This window comes from Stegostoma tigrinum, chromosome 29 (assembly GCF_030684315.1).
Source record: "Stegostoma tigrinum isolate sSteTig4 chromosome 29, sSteTig4.hap1, whole genome shotgun sequence".
Taxonomy (NCBI): domain Eukaryota; kingdom Metazoa; phylum Chordata; class Chondrichthyes; order Orectolobiformes; family Stegostomatidae; genus Stegostoma; species Stegostoma tigrinum.
In genome coordinates this window covers 20,880,985-20,904,660 of record NC_081382.1, presented here as the reverse complement: position 1 = coordinate 20,904,660, position 23,676 = coordinate 20,880,985, and the positions used below count along the sequence as shown (strand labels likewise).

At 41.9% G+C, this 23,676-nt stretch overlaps 1 non-coding gene across 1 annotated transcript; it reads left to right on the top strand.

Annotated features, from left to right (window-relative positions):
• Positions 1–12,502: 12,502 nt before the first annotated feature.
• Positions 12,503–12,673, top strand: LOC125465610 (U1 spliceosomal RNA). The gene has a single exon (XR_007250293.2). It is a non-coding gene; the product is annotated as a U1 spliceosomal RNA (small nuclear RNA).
• Positions 12,674–23,676: the final 11,003 nt, after the last annotated feature.

The window sequence follows — 23,676 nt, the reverse complement described above, 5'->3', positions numbered from 1 at the left end:
TGGAGGGTAGTGAATTTGGGGAATCTTTCATGGCAGAGAGTTGTAGAGGTTGGGTCATTCAGTATATTCAAGGCTGAGGTAGATTTTTAATCAGTAATGGAATCGAGGGTCATGGGGAAAAGGCAGGAAATGGAGTTGAGGATTATCAGATCAGCCATGATCTCATTGAATGCTGGGAGACAGACTCATGGGCTGAATGGCCCACTTCTGCTCCTACATTTTACAGTTTTATAAGAGATTGTTTTAAAAAATTACGTTGTGCATGGTTTAAGATCATGATATGTCATAATTTTGGCTCTATGTCAACTGTTGTCACTGGGTTCCCTCAAGTCCAAAGCTGTCTAGTATGGATTAGGATATCTATCATTTAGTTTTAGCTAGTAGAATGTTTTTGAGTACTCAGTGCGAAGTTTATTACATTCTTGCGCCCATTTACAGGTAACATAAAAGTAGCTAACATCATTCTGGAGACTGTTAGGAAACATTAGCTCCCGGCCTGTCTCCATCAAGCTCCTTTTTTACACTGACCTACTCCTATGACATCATCACATGGGGGTGATGCCTACAACACTGAAGCAAGCTTCCACCCTTTGAGACCCATATACAAAGATCCTGGAAGGTTTCTTTTACTGATAATTATTATTTTGTTATACATCTGTTTACATATTTATAATTAAATGATCCCACCTCCTTCCCCACCTGCAATGTTTAACGGTACAAATTCAAGCTATTTGGAGATTTCACGATTCTTCCTGAATATTCTCGCAATCTTAGAGAATGCTAATTTGACAGCTAGAAGGTGGTTGACTGGGATGGTCTTCCTGAAGCTCTCAGGTCTGTCATTCTTTTACAGCGGAAGGTCTTTAATTTATTATTTTTCTTTCGCACAGGACTTCTGTGATGTACATCTATGCTTTTTGCTGTTAGTGTAGCCCCTGTTATAGCGGGCAATTTTCTTCATAGCATCTTCAATCATTTTTTTCTTTATTCTTATATGGGATGTGAGTATCACTGCAATGGCCAGTATTTCTTGCTTATCTCTAGTTGTCCATGAAATGATTGGCACTTCAGGCCAATTCAATGGGTAATTGAGAGTCAATTACATTGCTTTGGTCCGCAGTCACATGTACAGAAGACCAAATAAGGATGGCAGGTTTGCTTCCTGAAAGGTCATTAGTGAACCAGATGGATTTTATGACAATCGTCACATTTATCCAGATTTAAATTCCAGATTTGTTAAACTGAATTCAATTTAAATTCAAGGATTTCCCCAGTATTCTAACCTGGGTTCTGGATTATTAATGTGGTGACATTACAACCATGTCATCACTTCCTTTATGTTGTTTGTCTTTCCAGGGAGCTCTGTGCACCACATCTTTCATTTGTGTCAGTGGAGTTTGGATCTCAATCCATCGATAGACCTGTGCAGAGGTGGGTGGACTGATTACTTGAATATTTTATGCATTCTACTTCTCCATCAGCAACTGAACTTTATTGAAAACAGTTTGTTCTCTTCCTTGGTTGAGGTTCCTTTTGCTTGGGTTGTCTCTTCCAAATAACCTCAGCCTCTAATGCCAAATGCAAACTTGAATAAGGGAGCTGCTCACTGTGCTGTGTATCTTCTGTCAGGTCTGAAATACTTTCCATTTCATTGACTGAAACATTCTGCTATTAGAAGTCTCGCCTGAGGCTTTGCAGGTTTGCTATCAAAAGCAATTTGCCGAATCTGCTCCTTTTGAAGTCTTCAGACAAATGCTTCTATTTTCCATCTATCACTATACATTTGCCTTTCTTCTTTAAACAGTCAATGTGTTGCCACTGTTTAAAGAAGGAAGTAGTCAATAAGTCAGTGTGAAGCTGGATGAACACAGCAGGCCAAGCAGTGTCCGAGGAGCAGGAAAGCTGAAGTTTCAGATCGAGACCATTCTTCAGAAATGGGGGAGGGGAAAGGAATTCTGAAATAAATAGGGAGAGAGGGAGAGGCGGATAGAAGATGGAGAAAGGAGAAGATCAGGTGAGAGGAGACAGACAGGTCAAAGAGGCGGGCTTAGAGCCAGTGAAAGTGAATGTAGGTGGGGAGTTAGGGAGGGGATAGGTTGGTTCAGGGAGGATGGACAGGTCAAGGAGACAGGATGAGGTTAGTGGGTAGAAGATGGGGGTAGGGCTTGAGGTGAGAGGAATGGTTAGGGAGGCGTGGACAAGGTGGGCTGGTTTTGGGATGCGGTCGGGGAGAGGAGATTTTGAAGTTTGTGAAGTCCACATTGATACCCTTGGGCTGCAGAGTTCCCAAGCGAAATATGAGATGCTGTTCCTGCACCTTTTGGATGGCATTGTTGTGGTAATGCAGGAGGCCCAGGATAGACACGTCATCTGAGGAGTTGGGGGGGGAGTTGAATTGGTTTGCGACTGGGAGTTGTAGTTGTTTGATGCGAACTGAGTGTAGGTGTTCCGCAAAGCGGTCCCCAAGCCTCCGCTTGGTTTCCCCGAATTAGAGGAGGCCACAACGGGTACAGCAGATGCAGTATACCACATTGGCAGATGTGCAGGTGAATGTGGATGTCCAGTCTGTTTGATGTGGAAGGTTTTCTTAGGACCTGAGATGGGGGTGAGGGGAGCAGTATAGGGGTAGGTGTTGCACTTCCTGCAGTTGCAGGGAAAAAGTGCCGGGTGTGGTGGGGCTGGAGGGGAGAGTGGAGTGGACAAGGGAGTCACGGAGAGAGTGGCCCCTCCGGAAAGCACATAAGGATGGGGAGGGAAAAATGTCTTTGGTGGTGGGGTCAGATTGCAGATGGCAGAAATGTTGGAGGATGATGCATTGGATTTGGAGGTTGGTGGGATGGTACGTGAGGACGAGGGGGATTCTGTTTTGGTTATTATTGCAGGTAGGGGGTGTGAGGGATGAGTTGCAGGAAATGTGGGAGACACGGTCGAGGGCATCTTTGATCCCTGTGGAGGGGAAGTTGCGGTCCTCGAAAAAAGAGGACATCTGGGATGTTCGGGAGTGGAATGCCTCATCTCGGGAGCAGATGAGGCGGAGGTGAAGGAATTAGGAATGGGGATGGCCTTTTTACAGGAAGGTGGGTGAGAGGAGGAATATTACAGGTAGTTGTGGGAGTCAGTAGGCTTAAAATGGATATCGGTTTCCAGGTGGATGCCAAAGATGGAGACAGAGAGGTCCAGGAAGGAGAGAGAGGTATCGGAGAAGACTCAGGTGAACTTAAGGTTGTGGTGGAAGGTGTTGGTGAAGTGGATGAACTGTTTCGAGCTCCTCGAGGGAGCACAAGGCAGCAGCGAAACAATCATCAATGTAACAGAGGAAGAGGTGGGGTTTAGGGCCAGTGCAGGTACGGAAGAGGGATTGTTCCACATACCCTACAAAGAGGCAGGCACCCATGGCCACCCCCTTTGTCTGTAGAAATTCGGAGGAATTGAAAGAGAAATTGTTAATGGTGAGGACGAGTTCAGCTAGGTGGATGAGGGTGTCAGTGGAGGGGGACTGGTTGGGCCTGCAGGACAGGAAGAAGCAGAGGGCCTTTAGGCCATCTGAATGGGGAATGCAGGTGTGTTGGGACTGGACGTCCATAGTAAAAATGAGGTGTTTGGGACTGGGGAATTGGAAGTTCTTGAGGAGGTGGTGGGCGTGGGTGGTGTCACGGACATTGGTAGCGAGTTCATGGACCAAGGGGGAGAAAATGGAGTCAACATAGGTAGAAATATGTTCAGTGGGGCAGGAGCAGGCGGAGACAATGGGTCGACCAGGGCAGGCGTGTTTGTGCATTTTGTGAAGCAGATAGAAGTGGGCGGCATGGGGTTGGGGAATGATGAGGTTAGAGGCTCTGGGTGAGACGTCACCTGAGGTGTTGAGCTTGTGGATGGTTTGGGAGATGATGGTTTGGTTCCTAGGGGGGTGTCATGATCAAGGAGGCAATAGGAGGAGGGGTCAGAGAGCTGGCTTCTGGCCTTGGCGACATAGAGGTCAGTGTGCCATACTACAACTGCGCTTCCCTTGTCTGCGGGTGTTTCGGTGAGGTTGAGATTGGACCGGAGGGAGCGGAGGGCAGCATGTTCTGCGTGGTAGAGGTTGGAGTGGGTGAGACGGGTGGTGACTTTGGGGTGTTCAATGTCTCGTGGACAATTAGAGATGAAGAGTTTGAGGAAGGGTAGGAGGCCTTGGGGTGTTGTCCAGGAGGAGGAGTATAACGGAGGCAGAAGAAGAGGTCAGTAGAGGGAGGGTTAGGCTAACAGTTAAAGAAATAAACGCAGAGGTGGAGACAGCAGAAAAACTGCTCAATGTCCAAAGGAGAGTTGTATTCATCTATGTGTGAGTGGAGCGGGACAAATGTGTATCCTTTATTGAGGACTGACCATTCGTCCACAGTAAGGGGGAGGTCTGGGGGGATGGTGAAGACTCGGCAGGGCTGGGTGTTATTGTCTTGTCTGGAGATGCTGGCTGTGAAGGCGGTGGGCGGAGCGATGTAGGCCACTAAATCTAGGATGTTGGTGGCAGCAGTGTCTTCGAGTCTGATCCAGCCTCGGAAACAGAGGGAGCAGCATTAGCAGCCAAGTCAATGGCGTCGGTTGTACTGGAAGTGGTGTGCCAGGTGACAGCGGGTGTGATGTCATCTGTAGAAACCGTTGGTGCTCCGAAGGTGACCACATGGCCAATGGTGGCGGGCACATGGTGGGGAAGCTCCTGGGTTTGGTGGCAGCCACCAGTGAGTTTAAAGTACTTTCAGATTTTAGTGTCTAATGAAGTCGAGTAAAATGTGAGTTCAGGTTGTAGATCTTATAAAGGATAAAAAACAGGAGAGGTCCTTTGCAGGTCTGGGAGAGGGAGGGTCTGAGCTGGGGTAGGCATGATTGTGGTATTTGGAGATGCCGGCGCATTGCATCAAGTGTGTATTTCAGAAGTTGCAGCGAGAAACGTTTTTGTATGATATCAACGTTCTGATTGTAGCAGTTGTCGCAGTTGGGGCCAAATTTGGAAGGCTTAAATGTAGACTTTAGTCTATTGGGGATGGTCCGGTTCTGTAGGCAGGTACTCAGAAAGGTAATGTGGCTGTAGTACCTGGGTGGCTTTAGGACGTGGTCGAGCAGTTTGAGGGCTGAAGAAAGTGCAAGAGAGTTGCAGTGGGAGAGGGATGAACTGAGGGTTTTCCAGTAGGAGGAGGGTAACTTCTTTAAGGTGGGCATCCTTAGAAGAAATTTTGCAGCAGGGTTAAAATTGTTACAGAGAAAGTAGGAACTGCTGATGCTGGAGAATCTGAGATAACATGGTGTGAATCTGGATGAACACAGCATGCCAAGCAGCATCAGAAGAGCAGGAAAGCTGACGGTTGGATTATGAGGAGACACTGAATAGACTGAGCTGTTCCCATTGTTGCCCTCTCTACATCGGGGAAACCAAGCAGGGGACCGCTTTGCGGAACACCTACGCTCAGTTCACAACAAACATCTACACCTCCCAATCACGAACCATTTCAAACCCCGCCCCCCCATCTCCTCGGACAACGCATCCATCCTGGGCCTCCTGCAGTGCCACAATGATGTCACCCGAAAGAAGCAGGAACAGCATCTCATATTTCGCTTGGGAGCCCTGCAGCCCAAGGGGATCAATATGGACTTCACAAGCTTCAAAATCTCCCCTTCCCCTACCGCATCCCACAATCAACACACCTTGTCTCTGCTTCCCTAACCATTCCTCCCTCCTCAAGCTCCACCCTCGTCTTCTACCCACTAACCTCATCCTGCCTCCTTGGCCTGTCCGTCCTCCCTGAACCGACCTATCCCCTCCCTAACTCCCCACCTACATTCACCTTCACTGGCTCTAACCCTGCCTCTTTGACCTGTTTGTCTCCTCTCACCCTATCTTCTCCTTTATCCATCTTCTATCCATCTCCGCCCTCTCCCTATTTATTTCAGAATCCCTTTCCCCTCCTCCATTTCTGAAGAAGGGTCTCGACCCGAAACGTCAGCTTTCCTACTCCTCTGATGCTGCTTGGCCTGTTGTGTTCATCCAGCTCTACACCTTGTTATCTCAGATTCTCCAGCATCGGCAGTTCTTACTATCTTTGTAACTATAGGCCAGTTAACTTAGCTTCAGTAGTGGGGAAAATGTTTGAATCTAACTTAAGGAAGTTATAGCAAGATATCTAGATTTAAATTGTCCCATTGGGAACACCCAGCAAGGGTTCATGAAGCATAGGTCCTGTTTAACTAATTTGGTGGAATTCTTTGAGGGCATTACTTGCATGGTGGACAATGGTGAACCTGTGGATGTGGTGTATCTAGATTTCCAGCAGGCATTTGACCAGTTGCAACACCAATGGCTGCTACATAAGATAAAGTTGCACGGTATTACAGGTAATGTATTGGCATGGATAGAGGATTGGTTGACCAATAGAAGGCAAAGAGTAGGGGTAAATGGGTGATTTTCTGGTTGGTGGTCAGTGGCTAGCGGTGTGCCTCAGGGATCAGTGTCGGGGCCGCAATTGTTTACAATTTACACAGATGATTTGGAGTTGGGGACTAAGTGTAGTGTATCAAAATTTGCAGATGACATTAAAGTGAGTGATAGAGCGAAGTGTGCAGAAGACACTGTAAGTGTGCCGAGGGATGTAGATAGTCTAAGTGAGTGGGCAAAGGTCTGGCAGATGGAGCACAATGTTGATAAGTGAGAGGTCATCCATTTTGATCTGAATAACAGCAAAATGGACTATGTTTTAAATGGTAAAAATTTGCAGCATGCTGCTGTGCAGAGGGACTTGGGTGTCCTTGTGCATGAATCGCTAAAAGTAGGATTGCAGGTGCAGCAGGTAATTAAAAAGGCAAATGGAATTTTGTCTGCCATTGCTCGAGTGATTGTTTTAAAAACAGGATGCTATGCTGCAGCTGTATAGGGTCCTGGTGAGGCCACACCTGGAGTACTGCGTGCAGTTTTGGTCTCCTTACTTGAGAAGGGATATGCTAGCACTGGAGGGGGTGCAGAGGAGATTCACTTGGTTGATTCCGGAGTTGAGAGGGTTGGATTATGAGGTGAGACTGAGTAGACTGGGCTTATACTCGTGGAATTCAAAAAAGAATGAGGAGAGATCTTATAGAAACATGTGATTATGAAGGGAATAGAGAAAGTGGAGGCAGGGAGGTTGCTTCCGCTAGCAGCTGAAATTAGGACTAGAGGGCATCGCCTCAGAATAAAGGGAAACAGATGTAGGACTGAGGTCAGGAGGAACTTCTTCACCCAAAGAGTTGTGCATCTGTGGAATTCCCTGCCCAGTGAAGTGGTTGAAGCTACCTCACTGAATGTTTTTAAGGCAAGGCTAGATAAGTTTTTGAACAGTAAAGGAATTAAGGGTTATGGTGAGTGGGCGGGTAAGTGGAGCTGAGTCTCAAAGATCAGCCATGACCTTATTAAATGGCGGGGCAGGCTCGAGGGGCCAGATGGCCTACTCCTGCTCCTAGCTCTTCTGTTCTTATGTTCTTGAATTTTGTTGCCACTTGGAAACTGAACGGTCTTCACTTTTGTTAGTAATGGAAAGTAGTTCAGCTAACTGATTTTAGCCCTGGCTTTCTATGTCATTTAGGGGATGAAGCCAATAGTTTATTCCAATGTAGCTAATCTCAGAAGATTCTGCATTTTATTAATTTTCTACCATGATCTTATAGAACTTAGTAACAATTTCTACTGCTTTGCCTTGACTTTTCATTGTTTAACCATGTCAATCTTTTAAAAACACAAACTAAGATAACAAGGTGAAGAGCTGAATGAACACAGCAGACCTAGCAGCAAGAGAGGAGCAGGAAAGCTGACCTTTCAGGTCTGGACCCGTCTTCAGAAAATCTTCAGTCAATACAAGTTGTTCCTTTCAAGAGTAAAAATGTCTTAGTTGAGAAATGAGCAAGGGTTTTCTAATATTTGGAGATCTTTATGTTGGAGAATTGCTTGTAGCATACAATTAACATTAAGAATGTTGCCCCTTTAACCATGTACCTGAACTTCTGTGGGCTATAATTAGCATTTTAATAAACAAGACTCACTATTTGACAATATTATGACATTTGCTCCTATTAAATTTCTGAGATGCCCATTGACATAAATGCTTACATTCCAAAATGTTTGGTCTGCGTTGCAGATTTCTCCTTAATAAATTTTGTGTTTGTCTTCTACTGGAGACTGTTAAGCCTCGGTTATAACTTTGTGTCAGTGTCTATTAGGTCTTTTACATTCCTGCAGCTGTGTCACACTTCAACATAACTTCTGAAAGTGACCAAGTTCCTTACATTAAAAGCATTCAGTTTAAAAGCTGTTTGTGCATGCAACTTTGCTCTACATCATTGGCAACAGATTTATCATCTATCCTACCAATTGCTTTACCTTATCTGCTACACCTTTTGCGTTTTTGTAGGTTAAGAAACAAATAGATTATGTAGATGTGCCAATTCTCATCTTCTCCTCTTAAGATTGATTTATTTTATTTCCAGTCCTCTGTTGGTATTTTGAGGAATTGAGGAAAATGACAGATGATGGTAAGGCAATGAATCTTTGTCTAAATGGACTTTAAACCATTTGACAAGGTCCCTCATGGTGGGCTGGTCCAGGAGATTAATTCACTTGAGATCTATGGTGAGCTGGTAAGTTGGATACAAAATTGGCTTGGCCATAGAAGGCAGAAGGTAGTTGTTGGGGTGTGTTTTTCTGACTGGAGGTCTGTGACCAATGATGTTCCACAAGGATCAGTGCTGGGATCTCCATTGTTTGTAGTATATGTATTATTATTATGTATCGTCCAGATCACTTATAGATCTAATGTCAGTTATCTGATTAGTACGTTGCAGATGACATGAAAATTGGTGGAAGTGTGGGGAGTGAGGAAGGTTATCAAAGGCAGGATATAGATCAGCCTGAAAGTTGTATGGAAAAATGGCAGATGGAGTTTAATCCAGACAAGTATGAAGTGAGGTCAAATGCAGGAAGAAAGTACATTGAAAATGGCTGGACCCTTAGGAACTAAGGAAAATTGGGGTTCAAGCCCATAGCTCCCTGAAAGTGGCAACACAAGTGGACAGGGAAAGGGGGCGTACGCATATTTGCCTTCATTGGTCAGGGCACTGAGTATAAAAGTTGGCAAATCATGTTGCAGCAGTATAAGACTTTGGTCTGGCCACGTTTGGAGTACTGTGTGCAGTCCTGGATGCCAAACTATAGGAAAGATTTGGAGGCTATGAAGAGGGTACCTAAGAGATTTACCAGGATGTTGCCTGGATTAGAGTGCATCAGCTCTCAGGAGAAGTTGGACGAAGTTGGATTGTTTTCACAAGAGCGTTGGAGGCAGAGGTGCGAACAGATGAAAGTAAATAAATTATAGGAGGAATGGATATGGTGGGTAGTCAGGCTGGAAATGTCAAATACTCAGGGACATAGGTTTAAGGTGAGAAGGATTAAGTTTAAAGGAGATGTGCGAGAAAGTTTTTTACACAGAGGGTAATAGGTGCCTGGAACACACTGCCAAGGGAGGTGGTAGAAGTAGATACGATAGCAAAGCGTAGGAGGCTTTTAAACAGAAAAATGAACATGCAGAAAATAGAGGGATATGAACTATGTGTAAACAGATAGGATTATTTTAGAATAGCATTCAGGTCAGCTCAGATGTGGTTGGCCGAAGGACCTGTTCCTATGCTGTACTCTTCTATGATTGTGTTCTATGATGTCTACTTCACTCATCATCCATGTTCTTCTCTAGGGCTAGACTTTCTTTGAAGGCAATAAATCAGTAGACTCATCCTCATAGTTGCATATGTTGATTGATTTATTGTTGTCACATGTACCAAGATACGTTGCATGCAACACAGGAAGATCATATCATACAAAGTACATCAGGGTAGCAGAACAGAGTACAGTGTTACAGCCACAGAGAAGGTGCAGAGAGAGATCAGAATTAACATTTGCAAGGTCTGTTCAAACTTCTGATTACAAAGGGAAGAAGCTGTTCCTGAATCTATTCGTACTTGTCTTCAAACTTTTATATCTTCTGCCCAATGGAAGAGGGTGGAAAAGAGTGTAACTGGGGTGGGAAAGGTCTTTGCTTATATTGGTTGCTTTCCTGAGGCAGCAGGAACTATATGTAAGTCAATGGATGGAAGGCTGGTTTGCATGATTACAGTGCTGTGTTCATAACTCTCTATAGTTTCTTCCTGCCTTGAGAAGAGCACTTACCATGCAATGCTGTGATGCATCCAGGTAGGATGGTTTCTATGGTGCATGTATAAAAATTGGTAAGAGTTCTTATGGATACACTGAAATTCCTTCTGAGGAAATAGTGACCTTGTTGTGCCATTGTGTTGATGTGGGTGGACCAGGACAAATTGTTAGTAATCATCACTCCCAGGAACTTGACACTATTGAGCATCTCCACCTCAGCACCATACTTACATGCAGGGGCATGCCCTACACTGTGCTACCTGAAGTCAATGGCCAGCTCCTTCATTTTACTGGCAGTGTAGTGGTCATTTATTAAATCATCAAGGAATTCACCTGAATGTTGCACAGTTTTATTAATTTTGCTTTTTCAAGAATTGTGTCAGTGCTGAAGTTGAAAAAATTGTTAAATATTGTAAATACCTTACACTTCTATTATTTAACTGATTCGTGGGATGGGGGCATTGTTGGCTGGGCCAGCATACGTTGCCTATCCTTAACTGTCAGAAAGAGAGGTTGGTGATGAGCTACTTTCTTGAACTGCTGCAACACTCACAAAGCTATCAGGAAGAGTGTTCCAGGACTTTAAAGTAGTTACAGTTAAGGAACAGTAATATAGTTTGGTGTCAAGATGATATGAGGCTTGAGTGTAAACTGGACGTGATGTTCACATGCATCTGCTGCTTTTGTCCTTCCATGTAGTAGAGGTTATAGAAATAGAAGATGCTGTCAAAGAAGCTTTGGTAAGATACTGCAATACATCTTGTAGATGGTATACACTGCTGTCACTGTGCTCCTTGGCAAGCAGTAAAATCGTTTGTTGTACTCCTGATTGTGTAAAGAAGTGTACTTGTTCAGCATCTGTATCACTATCCAGCTTATAAACTATTCTATACCTCAAGAATTATCTTCTCTAAGATGTCCAATTTTGTACTCTATGGTTCATCATTTGAGATTAAGTTTGTCTGCCAATACTATTCCTGATGTCATGGCTTCTTTATGTGATTATGTGTTGTATCTTCCTGAAATACATTTGTCCTTCAGTGGAAGTAGTTCTCCTGTGCTTTTATTCCTGCATTTGCAGCTGTAATGGAGGTTTTCCCAAACTTTGAAGCTTCAATATGACTCCCACTGTGTACTCCTTGTTTCCTGAAAAATATTGTCTGTTTGAAAAGAATTATGCACATCTTTACGTTGCCCAATGATTATCTGCTTTAAGTGAATTTGTCTGTGATTTCTCAACTCCTGAAATATAGAAGTGTTCTTTCGTGACCCATTTAGTTTATCTTTTTCTGGCCCTGCCTCATGTTGTGGCAGTGAAATCCAATTGTAGCTCTGGTCCTATGACTGAATATTACTGCCTTTTCAGTCTGAACTCCAGTAGCATTTAAAATTTCCCCTTTAGTACAAGGGATTTTTGACTTTGGAGCACACAATCCTCGATACCTGGTGGCTCACTGACTCAATTAGACCAAGGATTGTTTCCACAGGCTTTGCCTCATGATGCAGCCTACATTTCTATCCTTGCAGCAAAAAAAAATTGTTTCTGTACATCTTCTGTCAGCCTGAAATACTTCCCTTTTAATTCACTGAAGTATTCTTCGATTAGGAGTCTCGCCACAGGGTTTGCAGGTTTGCTGTCAAAAGCAATTTGGAGAATTTGCTCTTCTTGATGTCTTCAGGCTCTCCAACATTTTTTTTACTTCTTGAAGCCCTACATTCTATTTCTTAGTTGGCACTATTTAGAAATATTGCTGGCCATCACTGCTAACCATTAGATTAGATTCCCTACAGTTGGGGCCATATTGTGTGTGGGTTCAAACTCTGTGGTCTAGTAAGGATGAAGATATCTTTCTGGTCCAGGCAAAAGAGTTTTGTAGTGCAAACAATCTGGAATTGGGGAGGCAATGTTCTAGCAGTATTATCACTGGACTGTTAATCCAGAGGCCCAAATAATGTTCTGGGGACCCGGGTTTGAATCCTGCCACAGCAGATGGTGGAATTTGAATTCTATAAAAATCTGGCATTAAGAATATAATAATGACTGTGAATCCATTGTTGATTGTTGGAAAAACCCATCTGGTTCACTAATGTCCTTTCAGGAGGGAAACGGCCATCTTTACCTGGTCTGGCCTACATGTGACTCCAGACCCACAGTAATGTGATTGACTCTTAACTGCCCTCTGGGCAATTAGGGATGGGCAATAAATGCTGCCTAGCCAGTACACCCTCATCCTGTGAATGAATAAAGAAAAAAATATTATTACATACCTGAAACTATTTGCATGTTGCATGAATAAGACTAACATACTTATCTGACAGGGGAGATACCATGATCAATAAGGTGGTTCTCCCAGGATGAGGTTATCCGATTGCACATTGGGTGTACTGACACCTACAATATCTCCAAGGCCCAAACGCAGGATACTCAACTGCAAAATTTGTGATGGTAGGAGACTGCATTCGCACTTTATTTGGGAGGTGGCACAGTGGTTAGCACTGCAGCCTCACAGCACCAGGGGCCTGAGTTCAATTCCACTCTTGGGCGACTGTGTGGAGTTTGCACATTCTCCCGGTGTCTGTGTGGGTTTTCTCTGGGTGTTCTGGTTTCCTCCCATAGTCCAAAATGTGCAGACTCAGTGGATTGGCCATGCTAAATTACCTGTAGTGTTCAGGGGTGTGTAGATTAAGTCAATTATGTAGGGATGGGTCTGGATGGGATGCTCTGAGAGTCAGTGGTTTTGTTGGGCTGAAGGTCCTGTTTCCACACTGTAGGAATTCTAACAAATCACTACTGAGACTGTTAGCAGCACATTAGCCTCAGGTCTGTGTCCTTCTTTACTCTGACTAAGTTGATCTGATATTAATCCAGTGCTTAGTACACTTAATCAACTATTAATCCTTTTAGACAATTATGCAACACTGACAGCAGTATAAACAAATTCACACCATGTCACTCAGTTTATTCAAACATAGAAGAATTGTAAATTCTATACAAAATTCAAGAGCCAAAGTTCTGAAAAGTTGTTGGAGAGAGAAGCAAAGGGTTGCAAGTTGGTAATTCAATCTGCATATTCTGGGTATGTTATGTGCCACAAATACAATTCAGCATTTAACATGATGATACCTGTCAAAGTTAACAGTAAAATATTTCAATTAATAGATACTTAAATCAAACACATTTACATGGAACCTTCAATTTTCCCTGGAATTGAAATCAATTAGTTTTGACCACGTACAAAAGAGAAAAAATATATTGAGTCTCGCTTCTTTTAAAAATTGTTCTTGATTCTGATCTGTGATGTGAATCGCATCTTAGTTCTGAATTGCTAGGCTGAAAAATTAACAGGAAAAAAACCCAAAAAGCAATTCCTTGAAAACGATTTCAGGAATATCTAAAAAAGCTTACTTATTGGAAAGGTTGCCTTGGTTTAAGTACAAAAGCAATTGTGTAATCACCTGCTGATGTGGAACCAGTGTGTGTATAATGCACACTGCATTCACCAGAACACAAACACTTCACCCATTAATTCCTTTTATATTTTCCCTGGCAGCTACAAATTGTAGATCTATCCACTACAGACTTATTTCTTCACACGTGTTGACAACAATGTTGGTTTATTATTTTTACACTTCTTCCCAGAAACTAAACCTTTTAAAAACATTTGTCATTATTTTTGGCTTTATATGCATTTGGCACACAGTTTAGTGGGACTTATTAGAATTGAGGTTCTAAATGTTTCACCTTGAAATGTTTTTCCCTCTTGAATATTTTTGGTTCCTTAAACCATTGTTGAACAAATTTTGATTCAAGGACAGAATACTTTATGTGGGAAATCCCATTCCAATGTCCCCATTTTATAGATCTTCTGTTCAAGGAAATTGTGTCAAAATCAAGTCTGATCAATTCATTTCCATTTTTTTTCTCAGGATCTCAAACCTGTGGAATTCTTTACTTTTCTTTAAGATTTTAAACTCTGATCTTTGACAGCACTACTTACCCTGTTTACCATGTAATTGTTTTCTGTCATGAAAGCGTATTGCATTATAGCACAGGCTCTTCATCTAGGTTTCTCAATGAAAGCAAATGGTGATGGAAATATAACACTTGACCCCACTGCTGTCCTCCATTTCCACGGTGAATTGTACAACAGTTTTCTGCTAAATAGCAATAGTGATGTGTTTGATTTTGTTGCTTTCATCTGAAGTGGAACACATTTTAATCCAAAGAAAGATAGTGAATTGCATCCTATTATTTGCCTCCTGTAGACTGATCATTCCTCACACAGCAGAGCAAAAACAAAAAAATCTAGGCTGACAACCCAGTGCAGAACAGAGTATCGCTGCATTGTTAATGGTGCCATCTCTCAGCTCAGACATTAAAACAAGGCCCCTTCTATCAAATGGATGTAAACAAAAACCTGTGGCACTATTTCACAGAAGAACAGGGGAATTACAGAATCCCGGTCAATACGTATCCCACAATCAGCATTGGATTATCACAAAAAATGGATTATTTAGTCATTATGACATTACCGCTTGAAGATCCCTGTATGCAGAAAATAGCCACTGTATTTCTGGCATCCTATTGGTGACTACAGGTCAATATTACTACATTGACTGTAAGTCACTTCAGGACATATTGAGGTCATGAAAAGTGCTGTAAATATAGAAATGACTCTTTCTTTCTTAATACATCCTATGAAAAATTGTTCAGCAACTGTAATTTGATTGAGTTCAGAATGAGTGACTAAATCGACATTTTGAAATCTAGCCAAGTCATCTTTTTAGCAAGTGGTTCGCAGAAATGTTGTGAACCAAACAGAAAATGCAGTGGTGTGGTGTCACAGCCAGCAGAAAGGACCCTGTTCCCTTGCTCGTGTTGTTAGCAGAAGTCCAGCAATTCTGGATGCTTCAAATTGTCAACAGCCATCATGTCCACCATTTAACTAGAAATAGATATAATCATTGTATGTAGCAAACTGTCCATACCTGTACAAAAATAACTGTAAGCCTGTGATGACATCACTCACATCAGAAGATGAGTGAGAAATTGACGATGCTCGCACCTGAAGTGGCAGAACCATGGTTGGTCCAAAAGAGGCTTCAACACAGTTTCTGTCATTTGGGGGAGCTGCCAGCACTGATTCCATCTCCACTGGCAGCTTGCCCACGTTCCAATGAGAAATATTGAGCCACTACGAATACAAAAGAAGTTCCCAGGAACCACTGGCACTAAAAGGCGTGGAGCAGCAATGGGAAGATGCTAGAGTTTAACCTTAGTGGGCTCCTTCCATGGCGAAAGACATAAATAAGATTGAAATGATCCAAAAATGTGCTGCATTATTCTTCACAGTTCAGTATGTGAACTATACCAGTGTAACGTTCTTGATAACATTTTAGAATGGGAATTGCAATAGTAAAGAAAGATAATAAATACACTGACCATGTTCTATAAAGCAAGGAATGGATTGGTGGGAATTACTTAGTGTCCATTGTACATCTAAATATACATGTACATTTAAACTATGAAGAGTCCTAGCATGGTACATAACAATCATATATCTGTGCAAAATGTTCATGTGTTATGCTGTAGGGCCTGTTGCAGATATTTCCCAATAAGTCACATTAAAGTACTTTCCCTAGAGGCTTAGTAACTAGCTTAAAAGCATTTTCAAACTAAGCCTTCCTGTTTCTTAAAGGTGATGTGGAATAGAAAGTTACAAACACTTGCGAAATTATTTCACAAACAACATCTTAATCTTAACAAATTGAATAAGCAGATAAAAAGGATTTAATGATGTAGTTGTTGAGGATGTTTCATAAATACCCTTTAATCAACAAGTTAAAGTTCAGATATTTCCACTTTTGTGAGAGGTTTGTCTGAAACTATCCCTTGCAGGTGCACAGTATCCATTTTCATGTACAATAATCATATACTGACTTCTGTTCACATCCACAGCTCTCAGGCACCGCCGTGAAGTTTAAGGATTGACAGGTTATAATAAAATAGATAGCATGGTGATACATTTTGAGAAAGATTTTTCAAAGGCTGAAGCTTTTGCAAAGTCCACTTCCGTATCAAAATGACCTAACATGGATCTTAATGTCACAGAAACATATTAAATATATGCACAAGTTACCTCAATTAAGTCAAGAAGCACCTTCATGTAAATTTTGCAATGGGTTACAATGCAAGGAAATGAATTTTTACCCCATAATAGAAAGGAGCATCTGGTAAAACTCATTAAGACTGATGTTTCTGAAGAATGCCAAGATTTGTTGAAAGGGTGGAATGTTTAATATTGTGTCTGTGCGTCAACCATCCAGTGTAGAAATGACCGTGAGAAAGAACAAAATATTCCATCAGAACATCATTTTGAACTGCATTCAGCTTTCAAAATGTGTCTAATTTCATTTCCACAAATGTTCAAAATTCTAAAAGTAACGTCTGGTCAAATTTCATGACCATCAAACCAAATTAGAGGTTTATTACCAAATCTCTACAGTGTGGATGCAGGCCATTCAGCCCATCAACTCCATGCTGACCATCCAAACACATCCCACCCAGACCCACCTAATCCCTGCATTTTCAATGGCTAATCCACCTAGCCTGTACATTCCTGGACTCAATGGGCAACTTAACATGGCCAATCCACCTAATCTACCCAGCGGGAACTCATACAGACACATGGAGACAGTGCAAACTCCACACAGACAGTCACCCGAGGCTGGAACTGAACCTGGGTCTCTAGCGGTGTGAGGCTGCAGTGCTAACCACTGAGCCACCGTGCTGCCCTTTGATGCAGAATTGTGGAATATGTTTCTACTGATAATGGCCTCAGAAGAAGCAAAAGCAATCATGTTTTCACAGTTTCCTATAATGTGCAGAAATACAATGGTTAAAATTTGTAGCAGAATATCCCAATTTACTAATTGTCTGTACCTACATACTTAAACAGAGGGGAGGCCTTGCAAAAGGCAGGATTCAATGAGAAATTATTAAACATTTACACCTTTAAAAACAAAGATTTCAAATTTGGGTGTCCATTCAACCACTTCCGTTGCCTGTCTCTTCCTATCCCTCAATATTTGTGGCTTGTTGGCATCATCCAGATTTTTTATCGTGATTCACTAAACAGGGGGCTGCAGCAGTGATCTAATAAGTAGTTGCAATTAAAGGGTTTTTCTACTGAATGGACAGACGGTAGTCAGGCACTGCTGACCCACAAAATGAATCCTTTATTTCGAAATGTTCCAACTGTAATGCTTCAAGCAATAGTGATACGGAAAATATTCCCTAGAATTGTTTCAAGAATGAAGAACTTTGATTACCCAGATAGACTGGAAAGCTTGGTACATGAAGAAGGGAAGTTTGAGAGGAGACTTCATAGAGGCATTCAAATGATGGGGTGGGGTGGGGTTTGTGGGGTGGGGGGTTCTGGGCAAAATAGATGGGGAAAATCTGTTCTTGTTGGTGAAAGAATTGAGGAAGGGGCAAAAAACTCAAGGCAATTGACAAAAGAGGCAATGGCAACATGAAAGAAAGCTTTTCACTCATGGAATGGATAGGATCGGGAATGAACTGTATGGGAATGTGATAAGGGTAGAATCAACAAGGCTTTAAGATCCAGAAAGAAAAAATGTGCAGAGCTATGGGGACAGCAGGGTGGGGGAAATTAGCACCAAGTGATTTGCTCATTGTGAGAACAGCATGGACATGATGGACCTAATGGTCTCCTTCTGCACTGTAAACATTCTGCGATGTTGAAGCAATTGGAGAGAAACCAGAAGAAATACCAAACATTAAACAGGGTTAATGTCATAGAGTCATACAGCATGGAAACAAATCCTTTGGCCCAACTCGTCCATGCCAACCAGGTACCCTAAAGTGATCTAATCTCATTTTCCAGCATGTGGCCCATATCCCACTAAACCCTTCCTATTCATGTACCATCCAGCTGACATTTATATGCTGTAATTGTACCAACCTCCACTGTTTCTTCTGGCAGCTCATCCCATGCACACACTACCCTCTGCTGAAAAAGTTGCCTCTTGATCTCTTAAATCTTTCCCCCCTCACCTTAAACCTATGCCCTCTGGTTTTTGACTTCCCTACCCTGGGAAAAAGACCTTGTCTATTCATACTATCCATGCCCGCCATGATGTTATAAACGCCTATAAGGTCACCCCTCAGCCCTCAACGCCCCAGAGACAAATAGCCCCAGCCTATTCAGCCTTTTCCTATAGCTCAAAACCTCCAATACTGGCAACATACTTGTAAACTCTTTCTGAACCCTTTAGCATCCTTCTTACGACAGGGAAACCAGAATGGAACACAATATTCCAAAAGCAGCCTAACCAGCATCCTGTATAGCTGCAATGAGATGTCCAACAGTTCACGTAAAGTGCAATTTTGACATTATTTTGTCTTTATCTTTTATTTCCATGTATATAAAATCTGCAACTAAATTTGTACTTGCCATTTCATCTCTTCAGTTTTCTTTACACTTGTTTACACTAGATTTTCCATTTTTCTGGGCAACTCTCATGCTTCTCGGTTTCCTTACCAATTCGCAGTTACAGGGAGGATAAAAGGGAAATCTGGGCAGACAGCAGCAGCTGAAATAGCTAAAGGTACAATGAGTGGCTAAAGAGGGAGGGAATGGGAAAGAGAAAGTTTAACCCATGTAACGTAATGGCTGAGAGAGCATCATCTTTCACCTTTTAAGAAATACTTTGCATTTTACCAAAGTGGACACATCATATTTATTCAGATTATATATCTACCTGTTATGTTCCAGAGCATTCTCTAGGCAAATGACCAGGGGCCACAGGAGTTTCAGCAGCTGTGATGGAAGTCACATTGGCAGGGATAAAGATCAGAAGAGCAGAGTGTTTTGGCATTCAGGGAGTTATGTCTAGAAAAAGGTTGTGCCAGCCTTCTGCCTGGAGATGGCATTCCTTCAGGAGTTAATGTTACAGCCCCATGAGCAGCTCTCTGTTGCTAGAAACATTCAAATGCTCTATTAGGCTGACAAAAGCTACATGAAAGCACATGCAGATTGGGAGCAAATTCTGGAGTATTGCTGCCCCTGCTGCCTTTATTCAACAGTGACAACAATCACATTGTTGGTTCCTTGTAAACAAAAAACAGAATTTTATTGAGGTATTGGAGCTCTCATCAGCCAGGTGGAGAGCTATCAAATGTCTGCCTTGCCTCTTCCAGGGAAGGACAAGTAGGAGTAGGCCATTCTGCCCATCAAGCCTACTCCACAATTCAATTATATCATAGCTCATCATTTACATCAACACCACTTTCCCATTCTATCTCCAAATCCCTGGATCTATCATTTACCTCAACACCACTTTCCCATTCTATCTCCAAATCCCTGGATCTATCGATTTCCATCTTGAACATGCTTGAGCTTCCACAGACTTCTGGGGGAGATGATTCCAAAGATTCGCCACCTTATGAGTGAAGAAATTCCTTCTCATCACAACATTAAATGTTCTATGACTATGAACGTTGATTCTGGACACTTCATCAGTCAAGTGAAGCATCTTACTTACATCCTTCCTATGTGGCCTGTAAGAACTTTGGAAGTTTCAATGAAATCACCTCTCTTTCTTGAAACTCTAGAAACTGCCAACTCAGTTTTCCCAGCCTCTCCTCAAGGAACAACTCTTCCCAGGGATTAAACTGTGAACATTGACTGCACCGACTACTGGCAATTATAGACTTCCTGAAATAAGAGACTAAAATTGTAGACAATATTCCAGGTGTGGTCTCACCAAGGCTCTATACGATTGCTGCAAGACAGTTTTGTCTTCCTATTCAAGACCTCTTGTGATGAAGCCCAACTTATAATTTGTTTTTCTTTGTGACTGTTGCACCTAAATGTTAGCTTTCAGTTACTCCAGTCCGTTTGTATACAAGCACTTTCCAACCTTTCAATTTTGAAGAAGCATTTTGCCTTTTACCTGAATGAACAATTCAAAATTTATTTAGATTATATATCCATCTGCCAAGTTCTAGAACATTCACTTAGCCTGTCCAAGTCTACTTGAAGCTTTCTTTTGGCTTTTTCAGAATTGCATTGCCACCTACTTCTGTGGAATTGTCAAACTTATAAATATTATAATTGGTCTCTACATCCACACCAATTATACAAATGCTGAACAGCTGTGGCCCTAGCACTGATCCTTGTAGTACCTCACCAGTAACAGCCTGTCATCCTGATAATGATCTGATTTTTTAAACTCTGACTTCTGCCAGTTAACCAGTTCTCAAACCATAGTAAAATAAATTCCCATAATTCCCAAAAGCATTACTTTTCCTTGTGGCACAGTATCAAAAGCCTTCGAGAAGCCTTGCTTTATTAACGTTTTTTGATCATCTTTTTTGGGTTCTATCTTACTTCCAATCCTCAGGCTGACCACCTTTTCTGGCATTCTAAGAAGCCATTTCCTGTGATCTAATATGCAATGTTTAGCTTCTTTCATCTACCACATCCATAGAATGATATACTAATCAGGCAGTAACAAGACCACCAGCAAACATCCCCCGGAATCAAGACCGTCAGTGGCGGAAGTCCTGCCTACAGACAACAGCTGACCAATCAGAGGTTGTGCTCAGCAATGCCTTGTTTCCTCAGACTCCCAATGGATCCTGGCCACTGCTATTTTGTGGAGGGGTTTTATGTCCAAAAGGAAAAGCCAGTAAACCTAATGAATGATGCAGACTGGTCCACTTGTTTTGTATACCTCAGAGTGTTTTCAATTATTACTGTTGTTTTAAACTGGTGTTTACCTCTGGTTGGGAATGAAGACAAAAAAGATCGAAAATAAAAATGGGGAGTTAGCTGTCATTCGGCCCTCTCCTTCATAATGGCCAGTCCCTTAATCAGACACTGCCTTTGAATATGTCCCCTTCTCACCACCTGTGACACCCTCATAGGTTGATCTGTCAGCCATGCTGCTTGCTGGCAGGTCCACTTACAGCTGGATCAATGTGTGTAGTGGGAGGAATGAGGTCAGTATGTGGTCCTTAGTTGGTCACTTCATGGCCTCAGTTGGTGATGTAGAGGGAATGTTGACAATGGCCTCCTTGAACAAAACTTAATTTAAGCGGACTCCACACAATGGTGGGGTTTACCCTGTCTACCTCCTACTACTGAGCTCGATATCTCTAGAAGCAGGTGATTCTACCCTATGTATCTATAGCCTCTTCAATGCATGTTGGACTGAAATTGTCTAACACTGATCTTCTTGCCTGAAAGGATGACACAAAATTTGAGTATGATGCTAACTTTGGCATGAGCCATGCATCATCAAAACGATTTTTGGATGGCAATGTCAATGCTGACCATTACAGGTCAGGCTCATCTCTGCAGCTATAACAGACATATATAGAAAATAGAAGCTGGGGTAGACCATTTGACCCATCAATCAACAATCTCATGGTTGAACCTCCATTTTAATGCCATACTCCAGCTCTCTCCCCATACCCCCTTGGCACATATAGTCTCTAGATTACCAATCCTGGTACGGAACAGTCACTGGATAGAGGGTCAGTCAGACATTAGGACATAGCTTGTATTTTCATAACTGTCCTTTGCTTCAATCGTGAATGAACACTGAATGCACAATGCATAAACACACAAAAATGAGAAAGAAAATGAGAAGAAAGTCTTTTTACATGAAGGCTCCAGTTTTCTCACTGCAAATTCTTTAAGAACTACTCATTTAACTGAAGCAAGCTGAAAGCATCACAGCAGAAATTAATTCCTACCTCAAACTGGAATACCATTATCTACTGTGTGGTAATTTAAAACATTAATTGCTGCTTCACACAGAATAAGAACATTAGCATCTGGAGACAAATTCTTAAAACTGCAATTTTGTTTGAGTTCACCTCCGGGTGTTAATCTATCACTATATCACAGTCTGAACATTGCCAGTCACTGACATACAATTGCTACCAGCATGAATTATTTATTTAAAGCAATGCTAGTCTTTCTTTTAAGAAAAGCTAGTCTGGGTGCTGAAGGTAGTCTTTTCTAAATCAGACAAATAGCACAAACCATTTTCTTTTCCCTCAATAATGAATTGCAAACATACTTCTTGCAACATAAACATTTCATGTCTGTCAGGCAGAAATAGGTTCTCATTTAGTACATAGCTTTTTCAATATACAAATAAGCTTCTTGAATTAATGCTCTCTCGGTACATGTGTGGCTTGCTTCCCTCTTAAGCATGCTCTTCATCTGTTTGCCCAATTATTCTCCATGACAATTCCTCTCCTGTGGCCCAAATGCCTGTGTTCTTTCCCAAAAATTGTAGCAGATGGGATCTCAGCTGCCAGACTCCGTGGGGTTATTGCTGGGCCTTGGATGAGAACAAAGAAATATCCTCAAACTCAATCCTCATTCCCCACTCTCAGGCTTCACTCATTACTCAGCAGCTGGTGTTATCTTTTAAATTGACCAACACCTGGAGAAGGTATTCAGATACTAAACAGACTAAGGATCAGTTGTTTTCTGAATCAGCCAGCCTTGACCACTGCAACTCCTTTTCAAGTACTAAGATGAAAATCAAACAGAGCAGTGTGGCTATGCTTGAAAGTCATAGATTACAACCTGTTTTTATTTTGGCCTTGCATTACATTTCAAATACTCCAGCACTGTTCTAAAAAGTGATCAACAGCTTTCATGGCATCAAGTTCAAATTAAGGAAAACCACAAATCATCTGAAGCATTTCCCATTCTGTGAGGACATTACAATGTGTCCTACCTGTGCTCACAGCATGATCTTTAAGGTTTTCAACCTGATGAGAAAATGTTTCAATACTGAAGGCAGTATAGTACTGTTGTTCTGTGTCGACAAACCTAATTTTCAGAACAAAAAAAAACTCAACAATGTAGGTATATAAATGTGTACTGGCTAACAAACTGATTCACTTCCATTGAATTCAGTGCAAAAGGGTCAGCTCCTGTTAATTAAGTCAGTGAAGATAAATAGAACGAAACTCCCAGTTGTCATTTTGTTAAAACTTCAGTTCACACAATTGACCCAAACATACTTTGACAATTCGCTGTCAATTTTCTTTTATAAAGAAAGACTTCAGGGAATGACAGACCCCATTTGAATTTAGGCCAAGCTCAGAGTCCTCTAGGAAGGAGGAACATTTAGTACTGTTGACAATGTCATTTGAGAAAAGTGCTTCATTTCCAGTATATCATATTTAGAGGATACATTTTGATAACACTCAATTTTAGGGAATGGCTTAGAGGTGGATATGCTAATAAAATGAAGATTTTCTATTTCTTTCTTTCTAAACACATTTATTGACAGGCTGTGAAGGTGGAGGAACACAGCATCAGAGGAACAGGAAAGCTGACGTTTCGGATCGGAACCCCTTTTCCCTTTGGTCTAAAAGTGTTTTTGGTGCCACAATTTGGGATTAACTGATTAACGAG